At 43.8% G+C, this 15,742-nt stretch overlaps 1 long non-coding RNA gene across 1 annotated transcript; it reads right to left on the bottom strand.

The window, feature by feature from the left end:
• Window positions 1-11,435: 11,435 nt before the first annotated feature.
• On the bottom strand, window positions 11,436-13,828 carry LOC139035114 (uncharacterized). The gene is made up of 3 exons (XR_011487637.1): window positions 13,612-13,828; window positions 13,297-13,508; window positions 11,436-12,355 (listed from the first exon to the last, which is right to left on the bottom strand). It is a non-coding gene; the product is annotated as an uncharacterized lncRNA (long non-coding RNA).
• Window positions 13,829-15,742: the final 1,914 nt, after the last annotated feature.

Here is a 15,742-nt window from a genome sequence, read left to right as displayed (position 1 = left end):
GGAACACATGTACACCCATGGCTGATTCATGTCAATGTATGGCAAAACCACTACAACATTGTAAAGTAATTAACCTCCAATTAAAATGAATAAATTTATTAAAAAATAAAATAAAAAATTTAAAATGGTGAAAAAATAAAACAATAAAAAGCAGAGACATTACTCTGCCAACAAAGGTCCATCTAATCAAAGCTATGGTTTTCCCAATGGTCATGGGTGGATGTGAGAATTGCACTACAAATAAAACTGAGCACTGAAGAATTGATGCTTTTGAACTGTGGTGTTGGAGAAGACTCTTGAGAGTCCCTTGGACTGCAAGGAGATCCAACCAGTCAATCCTAAAGGAGATCAGTCCTGGGTGTTCATTGAAAGGACTGATGCTGAAGCTGGAACTCCAATACTTTGACCACCTGATGCAAAGAACTGACTCATTTGAAAAGACCCTGCTGCTGGGAAAGATTGAAGGCGGGAGGAGAAGGGGACGACAGAAGGTTAGATGGTTGGATGTCATTACTGACTCAATGGACGTGAGTTTGAGTAAGCTCTGGGAGTTTGTGATGGACGGGGAAGCCTAGTGTGCTACAGTCCGTGGAGTCACAGAGAGTTGGACATGACTGAGCAACTGAATTGAAATGAACTGAACTCCTGCCTAAGGAAAGTGCAGGCCTGACCGAGAGCAAAAGACAGAGGTCAATGACAGCTGAAGGCTTGTGTGGGACTCAGAATACCAATGCTGCCTCTTCAGCTGTCTGTTTGGGAGCAGTAACTGGACTCCTTTGAAGAAAAACTATGAAAAAAACAAGATAGCATATTAAAAAGCAGAGACATCATTTTGCGGACCAAGGTCTGTCTAGTCAAAGTTATGGTTTTTTCCAGTAGTCACGTATGGATGTGAGAGTTGGACCATAAAGAAGGCTGAGTACCAAGAGTTGATACTTTCAAACTGTGGTGCTGGAAAAGACTCTTGAGAGTCCCTTGGACAACGTGGAGATCAAACCAGTCAATCCTAAAGGAAATCAACACTGACTATTCATTGGAAGGGCTGTTGCTGAAGCTAAAGCTCCAATTCTTTGGCCACCTGATGGGAGGCGATGACTCACCGGGAAAGATTGAAGGCATGAGGAGAAGAGGGTGACAGAGGATGAGACGGTTGATGGCATCACTGACTCAATGGACATGAGTTTAAGCAAACTCTGGGAAATAGTGAAGGACAGGGAAGCCTGGTATGCTGTCGTTCACAGTGTTGCAAAGAGCTGGACACAATTTAGTGACTGAAGAACAACAAAGTGGATTCCTCATTGGGATATCTAAAAGTATGCAGACCTGTCCAGTCTAACTTTGCTCTCTTTTTTCCTTGATCGTATGTCCTTAAGACCCAAATCTCTATTTTTCTTCTGATATATGCAGAAATATCTACATAATATTGGCAATCCATTCTGAATGGTTGTAATTACTCTCTTCCAAGTTCTTTTTTTAACATCCTGATCCCTTCTCGGCCCCTATGAGGACAGCTTTGGCAACTGATGCAAAGAATGCCTATATTTTGAGTGCCTGAGGCAATTCAGGTTTACCAGAGTTAAGAGGCAAATTCTACTTGCAATTGTCCTAGGTTTGCCTTTCAGGGGCCCTGACTTTCAAGATGGAAGCTCAGCTCCTATTGTGTTTACCCCAAAAGGTATAATCTGCTTTTGTGTTTGATTTTAGCTCTGTCTTTGTCCTCCTGGCTACTCTCCACTGCTTCTAGACTGTTTTTCTCCCTCCTGCTTCAAAACCCAGCTCCTTCCACACACCTGACATGAGCACGTTACCTCTCATCTCCTGTTGCAGTTACTCCACTCCCTTCTCATCCCACTCCCCGCCCCCCACGATTAATCCTGTGACCATTCTTGGTGACTTCATTGTCATGTAGACCATTGACACATTGTTTTGGTTTCTTAGTTTCTTGACCTCCTCCTTCAGAAGATTTTTTGCCTCCAGTCTTTTTCAGGTGCAGGTCCATGATGACAGGCCATATAATGAACAACACATAAGTTCGTTCCAAAATTTCTACTTCAATCATCTCTGCCCCTACCTTTTTTCCTCCTTTCTTTCCATCTCATGAGCCCTGGTCCCATTCCTCCCACCATCCCATCCACTGAACCTCAACCCCTAAATTCAACAGATATGAAACTCCCATGTTCTTAATTCCCACATTGTTTAAAACAGAGTTCAAGGTTTAGGACTATAATTTCAACCCTGGTTAAATCTAATGGATTAAAATATCTGTTTCAGATACTTTTTTTTAAAAAAATTTCAGTTATTCATTACGGTTATGCTGGGTCTTGGTTGCTGCTATCAATAAGAAAATGGATAAATAAATTCTTGGAAATTCATCCTACTATTTTATACTAAACCAAATGTAAATAAACTAAATCTATTGGATAAAATAGATAAGTACATAAAACAAATTTTAGAAATGCAAGTACAATATAGCACCACTCAATTTCATTTTAAACTCAGGTAAAAGAACACTCTTTATTGGCTAATGCTGTAGACTGCAAGATCATTTACTAAATATGTCACCACGGACAATTACTTCATCTCTCATCATTTTGGATTTCTCATCTTAGAAGCAGGAATAATAATTATAAATACATTATGGCATTTTTAAAGGCAGTTTATGAAAAACACTTAAAATAATGGCTGAAACTTTCAAACTTTCAACACATATACCCATTTATTTTCATTATTGTTTTTGATAAAATCCATGTGCAGTAAAAGTATAAAAGCAAGAGAGGAAATAGACTCACCAAACTCAGAGTAATTGTTACATCTCAGAAGGAAAGAAAAGACCAAGAAGAGATAGTAAAGAGCAGCTTACTTGATTTGCTGTATTCTGCTGTAATTTAAACAATGCAAAACTAACTGGTCAAATGTTCAAATTTGTTCAAATTCCATGATTAGAGATTTAGTGCATTAAGAGTTGAAGAGATTATGGTCTGCACAATTCCTGTTGGTGTATCAAATCTTACTATTTCTAAGGTCTCTGAGTCACTCCCACGTGTGGTCACTGGCTCTTACTGAGGCTAATCCACTAGTCCTTGGTCATTCTTGGACTCATAAGTTCAAATTCAACAATATTCCTTCCCCCAAAATGTAATACTAGTTGCTTCAAATATAAAAAGAATGTGTCATTTTAATCTTCCAAGTAGATTGTTATAATTATAATTCTGTTATAATTCCAACAGATTTATTTGGGGTTACTAACAGTTCTATTCTCAGCCCTATCCCCTGTTCAAATGCAGAGGATGTGTTTTGGATGATCCAGTTGCAGGCTAGGATTTTTCCATTAAATATAGAGCTACACAATGGCAGCTACTCCTGGTTGGATATTTTCTGAGATCCTGGTTGATTACAACCTCCCCATTCTTGGTCAGAGATTAAAAAATTCAAGATCAAGCTTGATAGTGAGTCTTCAGACAGTGAAAAGAAACTCATGAAAATAGACTTTTTAGGTGGATTGTCATGGAAAAAATCTATATTTCCAAGGTTCTCCTTGAAATTAGAGTGAACTATCAGTAACTAATGAACTCTCGGACAGAAATAATTTAGAGAGCATGTGATAATAAGCATGACTGGCCAGGCCCTCTCTCCTGAAGGAAAAATGAATGGGGAAGACTCTTAAGGAGAAATGGAATAGATCATGTGCACAGAGAAATCCCAAATTATTCAACATAATTATTGCAAAAGCTTAGAGAACACTTAAAAGAGCACTTGTGCCTGAAACACTGTCACAGGGAATTTAAAATTGCTAAGAGAACGGATGAGACATTACAGTGGTTTGAAGTTATTCTTCCTTCTTACCATCAGGATAGGAAGAGAGGAACAATGTCTATAGTAGAAAGTTCTTATATGCTTCTTCCTATGTGATGGGCATTCCACTAGGTGCTGAACACTTTCCATTAGTACCCCATATTACAGACAAGGAAACTAACGAAGAAAACTTGTATGCAATTTTCCAAAAGTCACCCAGCTAAAAAATGGTGGGAAAGGATCCAAACACAAGAAATTTGAGGCCAGATTCTTTTTAATCATTTGCAAACCACTAATAAACAAAATCAAAAGTATAGGTTCACTAAACTGGAGAAAGAAAGATACATCTTTAGGAAAAGTGCTAAAATCTTAGAAGGCTCAGTGTTCTTATGTGGAAGAAAAGGCAGCCCCTCCAGTCAGGAGAGACAGATTTTAAAGGGAAGGGGGAATGCTTTTGGGCTCAACTGCTCTCAAAGTTGTTAGAAAAGACAGAAATGTTTTCTTAGTTGTTACCTAGGTTGACAAGATAACTGGACCCCCCAAACCCCTTTGGGAAGATTCTCTGGAAGAGGGCATGGCTACCTACTCCAGTATTCTTGCCTGGAGAATCCCCATGGACAGAGGACCCTGGTGGGTTGTGGTTCATGGGGTCATAAAGAGTGGCACATGGCTGAGCTACTAAGCACACACAAAGCAAAGTCCTTGAGAAATAAATGCACAATCTCAGAGATCGCAGGGAAGATAGGAATGACTCTGAAAATCAACCTGATTGAAGGGCTAAGTACAATCTATACAGTATTGGAAGGGATTGAATTGAAAATATTCACATTATTGTACAAACATTATCTATAGGCTATTTTAAAGGGCCATGCCTAATACACTTACAAAATTATGATTCCTATGAAAGGCTTAGAAAAAAATGGGATATATTAAAGCAAAAGTTTGCAAAACAAGAGAATGCCTTATAGATGGGGTTGCTCAACAGAGGAAATTGAAGATATGCAATATTTGTTTTAATAGTGTTTGTTTTAGAAGACTCAGAGCTTAATTTCACTTTTCTCACTAGGGAAGACAGCAGAGATAAAATCTAGAAGAACATATTAAAGAAATTAGTGATTTGGGCCAGGATACAAACATAACATTAAAGAAGGTATTCAATTCCAGTGACTGCAGCTAACACCACTGTGTCTGAGGAGAAACAGAATGAATTTTAAAGGTATTTAAAATTTTGAGAACTTCAATTAAATCTCTCTTAAAGGATTAGGTAATCACAGAGGGAAATAAGATGATTAAATTGGGATCTTTCTTGTAGAAATAAAATGCTGTAATGGAAATACTATTTAAAGCCTGGAGCATTCCAGATTTGAAAAAAAGAGTGTGAATTGATGAAAAAAAATTAATGACTTAGATTGCTGTTTTCTAGAATTTCATAACAGAAGTAGTACTTATTTAAGTTTGGGGCGACTTTTGAGTATTGGCATTTAATCATTGGTAGCTCATCATGATGTCATTTTTTTTTTAAAGATTGTTTTTGGATGTGGACCATTTTTTAAGTCTTTATTTAATTTGTTACAGCATCGCTTCTGTGTTATCTCTTGGTTGTTTGGCCTTGAAGCATGTGCAACCTTACCTCCCTGGGTAGGGATCAAACCCATACCCCCTGCATTGGAAGGTGAAGTCTTAACCGCTGAGCCACCTCGGGTCCCTATGATGTCATGTAAGTGTGTCATCGAACCTCTGTTTGGTCATAATGGGAAATATAGCAGCAGAGATAGGAGAGGGAAAGGGAAACGGAGAGCTGATTCCCAGTGTTTCAGCCAGCCCGGCCTGTGAGTTCTTTAATTACTATACTGCTGTGCACCATCTCATGTCCTGTGAGGCCCAGGTTAATTGCCCCCTGTGGCTCCAGGAGTAAATCCCAAAGAGCCGTAATTAATACTGGGGGGAGCCCCTTAAGAAGGTGGGAATAGACTTATCCTACCAGATGGCTCATCTCTTGTTGATCGTGGACGCAATGGTCGAGTTCAAGGTGTTGAGAGAACATAAATCTTGAGGGTCTGAGGGGAACATCTATTGCCCACTTTTGTCTCTGGGAGTTCCTAAAGCAATATCCTAGCCCCTCTGCCATTCCCTCCCTCTTCTCTTTGGTAAGAGAACTGAGTTACTGATTAGAGATTTTTTAAAGGAGGAACTCAGCAGGCTCAGACCAAACCTTCCTACTTCTATCTTCTATTTGTCTTCTGTCTGCAAGGTAGATGCCTTCTATTCTCCTGGCTCAGAATTATGGTAAAATTAGTGAGCAGACTGTATTCAGTGGGGAAGATTGGCTGCTGGGGAAAAAGTAGTCAGGGGTGTACATTCATCTCAGAGGATATGAGCTACCACTCGGCGACACATCTTAGCCCCACCTTTACTGGAGCCAGTGCTGATGTTTGAATTTTAGTTTGACTTCAGTCTCTCTCTTTCTCTCTCAAGTGTTTTATCTGAGAAACAGAATTATTTTTGAACTTCTAAAAACACGAACACAAATAACTCCCCATTGTCCATGTACCAATGTAACAAGCAGAGTTCACCTTGGGTCTTGACAAAATGTTCATTTCTAGTGACCCTGCCCAGCTGGCCACCAGGAGATGCTGTGGTTCCACATTCCTTGGTGGCTTGCTGGAAGAACTGGGAGAACTGCCTGGCAGTGAGGGTTAGAGAGAAGCCCTAAATCTCATGGTCTCTGAATCACGAAGCTGATTTGCAGACACTGAGCAGGTGTTGGAGACAGAAAGTTAGGGACCAACGACGCCTACTCTTGTGCAAATGGGTGAAGACCCACAGTGAGCATGGACTCAGAGGCAATCCTGGGGTGGACTGTACAGTCCATGGGGTTGCAAAGAGTCGGACATGACTGAATGACTTTCCTTTTCATTTCCATTTCGTTTCCCTTCAATTTCACTTTCTGGGATGGTTGCCATGTAAAGGAGCCAGTGATACATGAAACGTTAACACCATGCAGTCCAAATTAATGTGTGTGTGTGTGAGAAAGACAAGTGCACAAGAAACAGAACCTGTGCGATTCCTATCCCCCTTTATCCTCAACCCAAGTCTCATTAACCCACAGAGATGTGTGTTTAGGTGGGCCATAGGTAGATTGCAAAGAGTATGGGCAGTATTCTAGTAGATGCCTCATGATACTGCAAGTATTCTGTGGAACGAGAGGGCTGAGTAGGGGACATCTCGGTGACTTTAAGAGATGTCCCCTTCATGTTTAAAGAAATGGCCTTAATGGAAAGGAAGATCTTGTTTTTCCGTAAGCTAATGCAGATCATCGAGCCAGCTCTCTGCTAAATTACTGAAAAAATTTAGAAAATAAGTCCCCAAGGTCATTTCTCTCTGCTCCAGAGGGGCACCTCTTGAGCCTGTCAAGATGTGGGAGGAGAAGGAGATGGTTGGTAAATTCTTGTGTCCTGATAGAAGGAAAGCAAAACAGTTCCTGTGCCAGGACATAAGAGAAGCTATTGGAATGGGCTTCCCTCTAAACCCAGCCTGGTCCCATCCTACCACTGTTGGGGGCCTTTATGGCAGGGCCCCAAGGAGGACAGCTTGACAATGTTCTGTGTTAGAGGGACCCCGAGCCTTCAGAAGTCCAAAAGTACGTCTGTGTAAGCAGAAAATGTACCAGGGCCTGGGGTGGCCCTGAGACATTTTTCTCTCCACTAGAGATTGGAGCACTTAAGAGGTAACTGGCTCACTCATATTCTGAACTTGTTGTAGTCTCACAACTTCTCTGTTTCACAACATTTTGTATTCTATAGAAGGTACGTCCTGGATAGGAGTCAGAAAACTCACATGCTGAACGCTGTGTCCTGATTTGCAGTGTTTTCTATTTGTCTCTGCTGTTATTGCCCCTCCTAAAGAATCTGCCTGTCAATGCAGGAGACATGGGTTTGATCCCTGAATTGGGAAGATCCCCTGGAGAAGGAAATGGCAACCCACTCAATATTCTTGTTGGGAAATCCCATGGACAGAGGAGCCTGGCAGGCTGCAATCCAAGGGATTGCAAGGGTCAGATATGACTTTGCAACTAAGCAACAGCAACAAAAATCCTGTGTCCAGCTCTGCATTCTTCAACCTCAGGTTGCAAGATGCTCTCCTGAAGCAAGTAAACCCTGGACCAGGGAGTGGGCACTGCTGATTCTATAAAACTAAGAAAGTTTCACTATCATAATATTTCCAAGTAGTCAGTCATATGTTTCTCTCTGTCTCTTGACAGACTCCCAAGTTTGGGGAGTTGAGGAATGTGTCTCTGTGCCAACAGCCAAGACATGGAACTAATGTTTTCCATTCCCTCTGTAAACAGAAATCTTACTACTCTCCATACCCCCAAGAACTGGGTCATTTTCCAGAGTCTCATCCTCACCACCAGAAAGAGTTCATTTATGAGTATTGGTTGCCTTAGTACAAGGAGAGTCAAGTGTTAACCATCAAAGAAGCTTTTAGAGCTTTGCTAGGGGTTGAAGAGGGTTAGAATGAACTGAGAGTGCTTTATTACGGTTCCTCAAAGAAGGTCAAAGCCCTCATTTTTCCTGCACAACCCACATGAGGACCTGCAGGATTAAGGAAATTCTGAGGTTCATCACAGAGGTAAGATGGCTTCCCTGGTGTCTCAGACAGTAAAGAAACTGCCTGCAATGCAGGAGACCCAGGTTCGATCCCTGGGTTGGGAAGAACCCCTGGAGAAGGAAACGGCAACCCACTCTAGTATTCTTGCCTGGAGAATTCCATAGACAGAGGAGCTTAGCAGGCTATAGTCCACGGAGTTGCAAAGAGTCGGACACGACTGAGTGACTAACACATTCTCTTTCTTTTTATGAGGTGAGATGGAGCCCCTTCATGGAAAAGGTGCAGACATACAGAGGCCTTGTGCTGCAGGCTGGGGATTATGCATCATAAGGGCATTGGTCTCTAGCTTTTCCTGGGAATAAAATCTTCACAAGCCAGTCTCTTTCCAGGGCTTCCATTTATGCCCCTTAGAGATGAGCACAGTGGCCAAGTACAAAGGCTTTGGGAGGAATCTGTGGCAAAGCTCTAACTTGGCAAGGATTTATTTTGATTTTCTATATCCAGGTGATAGGGAATGCCAGCAAGAGGCATGTTAACAGTCTTAATATGTAAAGAGTAATTTACTGATGTCTGGGATTTGTGGTGCTGGTGGTACATTTAAGCAGAAACATTTAATAGACCGTTGACATATGACACATCGGAGAAGCCCAGAGGGGTGGGAACACCAGGGCTGGGAGAGGCGGCCGCTGGAGAAGGTGCTTGGGGGGTCTGTGAATGAGCCAGTACACCCTACAAGAGTTGGAACCTGTTCAGTCGGTCTTTTGCAGAGAGTGAACGCTCACCTTTGAAAGGAGGTCCCCTGAGCAGGGTCAGAGTGTTGTGTTCCTGCCAGGTCCCTCTCCGCCTTGCGGAGGACTCAGAAGCCCCTCCTTTCTGTTCACACCCACGAGAGCCCCATCTGGGTAAAGCATCCTCCTGCTGGCATTGCCATGGCCACCATGCTCCTCTGCTGTGTGGCCCTGTGTCTCCTGGGAGTAGGTACGTCCCCAGAAATAATCTGCATTCTTGGATATTTCCCATTATGATTCCAATTATGCTGCTTATTCTGTCCCCAAACTCTGTCCCTCTCCACAGGGCCCACAGATGCTGGAGTCACCCAGACCCCTAGGCATGAGTTAACAGAAAAGGGACAGGCAGTCACTCTGAGCTGTGAGCCGATTAAAAGCCACACTGTCCTTTATTGGTATAGACAAACCTCAGTGCGGGGACTGGAGTTGCTGATTTATTTCAACAACCAAGAGCCTGTGGATGAGTCGGGGATGCCCAAGGACCGATTCTCAGCTAAGATGCCTAACGCATCGCTCTCCACTCTGAAGATCCAGTCCACAGATCCTGGGGACTCGGCCACGTACCTCTGTGCCAGCAGCAAAGACACAGTGCTGCAGAATCGCCCCTTCCTGAGCAGAAAACCTCTGCTTCCCCTTCCGGCTCACCCCCTGGCGTCATCAGTTGTCTTCCTAGACTCCTCCCCTAGCAGTGCAGCGCCTCAGTGTTCTAATGACCCTAGGGAAGGCAGGAACAGAATGAAACAACCCATCACATTAGGAAACACGTGAGGGGAAGGCAGTAGAGAGCTTGGTTTCTGGCATTTCTCACACATTTCCCACAGACGCTGACAGTCCATTTGTTGTTGTCATTGTTTGATCACTCAGTTATGTCCAACTCTCTGCAACCCCATGGACTGTAGCACACCCTGCTTCCCTGTCCTTCACCACATCCCGGAGCTTGCACAAACTCATGTCCATTGATTCAGTGATGCCATCCAACAATTTTGTCCTCTGTAATCCCCTTCTCCTCCTCCTGACAGTCCAAGGCTAAGGGTAAATCTCACCCACTGGGTTTTCAAGTAATTATATAACCATCAGATAAACTCAGTTTGAAAGGGCTTCTACAAAATACTTGACTGGTGATCCTCAAAAGGGCATCCCAGGTGGTGCTACTGGTAAAGAACCTGCTTGCCAATGCAGAAGACATAAGAGTTGTGGGTTTGATCCCTAAGTTGGGAAGATCCCCTGGAGAAGGGCATGGCAATCCACTCTAGCATTCTTTCTTGGAGAATCCCATGGACAGAGGAGCCTGGTGGGCTACAGTCCATAGAGTCGCACAGAGTTGGACATGACTGAGCAACTGAGCATGCACACATGATTCTCAAAAGTGTCAAAATCATTCACAACAAGAAAAGACTAAGAAACTCTCATGGCTTGAAGGAATCTAAGAAGACAGGTCATCTAAATGTTCTGTGGTGTCCTGGATTAGATCCTGGAACAGAACAGTAGAAAAAAGCGGGAAATCTGAGTTTAGCCTGTAGCTGACTTGTGCATATGTTAAATCCTTGGTTCTGAGCAAAGAATCATGCTTATGAATGATGCTTACAACAGGGGAAGTTGGGTGAAAGGTGGAGGAACCATAATGTCTTTACAACTCATGGGAAATAAGTTCCCCAGCGTTGAATCTCCAGAGTCCCTGCTAAACCAACAAGTGATGTTGCTGTTAATTGTCCTGGTTCCCCAGGCTCAGAGCACTCAGACAGATCCAGACTCAGCTGCTGCTGAGTGCTCCAGTGCTTTCTGAACATCGGGCAGGGCAATGTAGGCCCAGCAGAAGCCTGCAATGTGGAAGCCCACCACCAGGGCTGGCCCCCTGCTTCTCTGAGGCGCCCCTTCTGTCCCTTCTGCACACAGCCGCCACGCACACTGGGGTCACTGACTCCGCCATCACCAGCTGCTACGAGCTGACAAACACTGAAGCCTAACAGTGAAGAGAATGTGTTGCAGATTTATATACAAAGGGCTCAAGTTGATTCATTTAGTATTATGGGGAAATGACACCCATAAAAATTCCCCAACTGATGAGCAGAACATTTTGTATTGTGTGGCAGGCTGAATAATGACCTCCGGCCCACCCCACCGTCCCAAAGATGCCCATATATTCATCCCTGGAACCTGTGGATGTTGTGACAAAAATGGACTTTATAGATGTGATTCAGTTAAGACTTTGAGAAGGGGCATTTATCTGGGATTATCCAACTGGGCCTTAATAATACCGTGTATATCTTTATTAGAGGGAGGCAGAGGAGATTTGATACAAATAGAAGAGGAAGTAGCAAGGTAACCACAGAGGCAAAGGTCGAACCCATACGAGGTCAATACCTAGTTAAATGCATTAAACAGGCCAGTTTTTTTGATGTCAGGTTTTCCTGATCACCGCTCAAAGGCAGCCTTTTTTGGGGAAAAATAAGCATGCTCTTTCTTCTATGCTTCTGTTTCCCTAGAGGGAGCCACTGAGACCATGGACGCCTGCTCACAGGGTGATGTCAGCGCCAGCCCACACCGTATAGGGACCCCGGGACATGGATCTGCTTTCATTTCTGCTCCCACACGCAAGTTCCCTCATCCGGAAAAGCTCTCATCTTCCTCTGGATCCTGCCATGCTCTCCAGTCTTCTTCGCTTAGCGTCACTGTGTCTCCTGGGAGCAAGTGAGTCCTCAGAAACACGAACGTCTCCACGGGGTCTTTTCCTGTCTATCCCGGTCACGTATGTTCTTGTCTTCTCCCGCAGGGTACATATCAGCTGAAGTCGCCCAGTTCCCCAGCCACAGGGTCATAGAGAAGAAGCAGGCTGTGAATCTGAGCTGTGACCCTATTTCTGGACATGATTCTCTCTTTTGGTACTACCATGCTGTGGGGAAAGAAATGAAGCTTCTGATTTACTTCATAAGAGAGTCTGCAGGACAACTCGGGGATGCCCAAAGGCCGATTCACAGCAGAAAGGATGGAAGGGACGTCTTCTACGCTGAGGGTCCGCTCTGCAGAGCTGGGTGACTCGGGAGTTTATTTCTGTGCCAGCAGCCGAGACACAGCGCTTCAGAGTTCCGTCCTTGCTGTGCAAAACCACATCCTATCCGCTCCTCTCAAGTCAGGCAGCCCTGGACAGAAGTCTTTCTCTGTGCCGCCTCCCAAAGGAAGAGAGGAGGGGAAGAACTGGAATTAACCATTGAAACTCAAGAGTATTTTTAAAAAATTTAACTGGGGATATCTGCGACTTGGGAGACTCCTGGGGTTCCTCATACAGAAGTCAATCTATGCAAAGCTATTTGCTTTAATTTATCTTGTTGAAATATAGATGATTTGCAATGTTGTGTTAATTTCTATTGTACAGCAGTGACTCAAGTTACACACACACACATATACATATACATTGTTTTTCATATTCTTTCCATTAGGCTTCATCGTAGGATATTTAATAAAGTTTCCTGTGCTGTATAGTGGGTCTTTTTGTCTATCCATTCTATACATACTAGTTTGCACCTGCTAGTCCCAAACTCCCAATCCATATGCAAATCGACTTGTGTGTGTGTGTATGTGTGTGTGTGTGTTATCCTGATGTAAAACACAGTGGGTTTCTTGCCTACCTTGGTGCTCTGATCTAAAAAGAATTTTGATGCTGATTGTAGCCACATCTTTATATCCCTTATTACATCATACAAAAGTGTCCCTGATAGAAATAAAAATCGTGACTCAAAATGCATTTACTCTTTTAGTTTGCTCCCTGATAAAGGAGATGATACGTTTAAGGTCCATTTGTCTAGCACACATCCATTAGCAAATATTTTAAAAAGTTCATTTTTGAGTGGAATAAGCAGATCAATTATCATCAGGATAATTTTTCTTTATCTGTAGGGTCTGATTTTTCTAATGTAAGAAGCACGGGTTAGTGCTAAATGTTAATGTGTGTCAGCCCCTCCCGACCATTTGTGAGGTCGGGCCCAGTGGCTGCACTAGGGCTCCGGCATCTTGGTGAGGCTAGTTCACTGGTGTGGTGGCCTGATCCTTCCAGATGCAGTCAGAGCAGGATGAGGGACTGGATACATCTCTAAGCCCTGACGTGACTAACCTTCACCCTTCACCCAGATTTGCTCGGACCAGTTGTAGGAAGGCAGCTTCTAGGCACATTTCTACTGGCCATAAGGAGGCATTCTTTTATCACTGATGGCTAAAAGGTGTGCATATTTCTTTGGTGCTCTCTGAAAAGTGGTCATAAATGGATTCCAGGACCTGGTTTCTGCATGGTGAGGAGAAGAGAGTTTGCAAGCACCAGTCACCCATCTGTGATGAGGAGGGCAAAACACAGACATTATCTCAACAAGACTTCAGCAAAAGCTATTCACATGTTGGGGGTTTCCCAGGTTGCTACTGGTAAAGAACCTACCTGTTAGTGCAGGAGATGCAAGAGATGCAGGATCCATCCCTGGGTTGGGAAGATCCTCTGGAGAAGGAAGTGGCTACCCACACCAGGACTCTTGCCTGGAGAACCCCATGGACAGAAGAGCCTGGTGAGCTAGAGTCCACGGAGTCACAGAGAGTCAGACATGACTGCATGACTTAGCATAGCACACACATTCACGTGCTGAGGAACCTCTGAACAATCCTATAGGAAAAAAGAAATGAGGAGATGGAGAGGCCAGAATGAAATGGGGCAGATGTAGGAACAGGGGCAGACAAGGGAACATCACCTTTACTCTATACCTGATCTGGCCAAGCCCAGATGCCCCTGTCAAGCAGGAAGCTGTGTATATTATCAGTGAGGGTGTCCTTGTGCTGGTCACATTGACGTCACAGGCAGACTGCCTGTCTGTCTCTCAACCCAGAGACTAGAGTCTGGAACGGAGGTCTCCTTCCTGTCCCAGCCCTGCCATGGCGCCCAGGCTTCTTCTCTGCATGGCCCTGTGTCTCCTGGGAGCAGGTAAGTCCTGGTCAGAAAGGACATCTCTAAAGCTTGTCCCCAGTTCTGTGCCTTTCGTTTACGGCAACAGCATGACTCTCCTTCTGCACTCCGTCTCTAAACCTTCCTCCTCCTCCACAGGTCACGTGGGGGCCCTGGTCATTCAGAACCCAAGATACCTGGTTACCGGGATGGGAAAACCAGTGAACCTGAGCTGTTCTCAGAATATGAAGCACGATGTCATGTACTGGTACCAACAGAAGCCAAGCCAAGCACCAAAACTGCTATTGTACTACTATGATAGACAAATCACCAGGGAAAAAAATACCTCTGAAAACTTCCAGTCCAGCAAGCCTAACACCTCTTTCTGTTCTCTTGACATCCGCTCGGCAGGCCTGGGGGACTCAGCTGTGTATCTCTGTGCCAGCAGCAGAGACACAGAGCTGAAGCCTTCCCTTCCCTCTGTTCATAAACCTCTGCTTCCCAGAGCCGAGTCCCCTCTAGACCTGCCTCCCCTCTGGCAACCACGAGAGGAAGTGGTTTAAGGCTGTCATTATCTCCTCTGTAGATAGAAATTGGATCTAAACCTACAAAAGCCATTGACAGTTATGCCAGGAGTGGAAAAGTGGTTACTCTCACCCGACATTCAGTTGGTGGTAACTTCCTTGAATCACACCTTCTGTTCTCTTCAGTAGAGTAATAGAACCTTTTTTCTTGGGTGTTTCTTTTAAAGTCCGAGTGGTTGACTCAGAAACATGTTTAAGGACAGACCCAGGCAAGAGGTAGCACCATTCCCCTAAATTCTCGCCATTAGAGGAAACTGTCCTCCTAAGCGTGTGAATGCAGTCTCACTGTTTTCTTATCAAGTAGGGAAAATTGATGGGGATGGTCTAGTTGCTAAGTCGTGTTTGACTCTTGTAACCCCATGGACTGTAGCCCATCAGACTCCTCTGTCCATGGGATTTCCCTGGCAAGAATGCTGGAGTGCATTTCTTTCTCCTCTTCCCAACTTAGGGATAGAACCCAGGTCTCCTGCACTAAGCTGGGTCTCCTGCATTGCAGGCGGATTCTTTACCAACTGAGGCAGCAGGGAAGCCTGGGGAAAATTAGAACTGCTAAAAATTTGTGCCAGATTTGAAGACAAGTGAATTGCCTGGGACATGCATTATGCACAGTGCCTCTATCAATTTTTCCTGGTATAAATCCATCTATGAAGCATTTAAGTGGCACAAATAGGTCTCATGTCAAAACTGAGAAGCAGCACTGTGGAAGATGTATTAAAATTACTCGAGTTTGCCCTATCTTTTTAATATTAATAAAAATACCAAACACCACAGTTTGTTTGAAACAAAAGGGATTTCTGCACTCTACTATGAACAGCTTTCTGAAAGCCAGTATGTGTCTTATGTCCTTTACTAGGTTGAAATATTTATGGTGACTGATTAAATAAGTGGATGCATGAGTGACTAAAGTTCATCAGTGCAGAAAGGAATAGGCATCTGTTAGCTGTGAGATGCCTGATTCAGAAGATGAGAATGTTTTAATGCTGTGTCCATGTTTTAATGCTGAAGGACACAGACATTCTTACTATACAATGTATTACATCACTGCATATAGG

The sequence above is a fragment of the Odocoileus virginianus genome, chromosome 1 (assembly GCF_023699985.2).
Source record: "Odocoileus virginianus isolate 20LAN1187 ecotype Illinois chromosome 1, Ovbor_1.2, whole genome shotgun sequence".
Classification (NCBI taxonomy): Eukaryota; Metazoa; Chordata; class Mammalia; order Artiodactyla; family Cervidae; genus Odocoileus; species Odocoileus virginianus.
The sequence above is the reverse complement of the archived record's forward strand: the minus strand, read 5'-3'. Positions and strand labels throughout refer to the sequence as shown.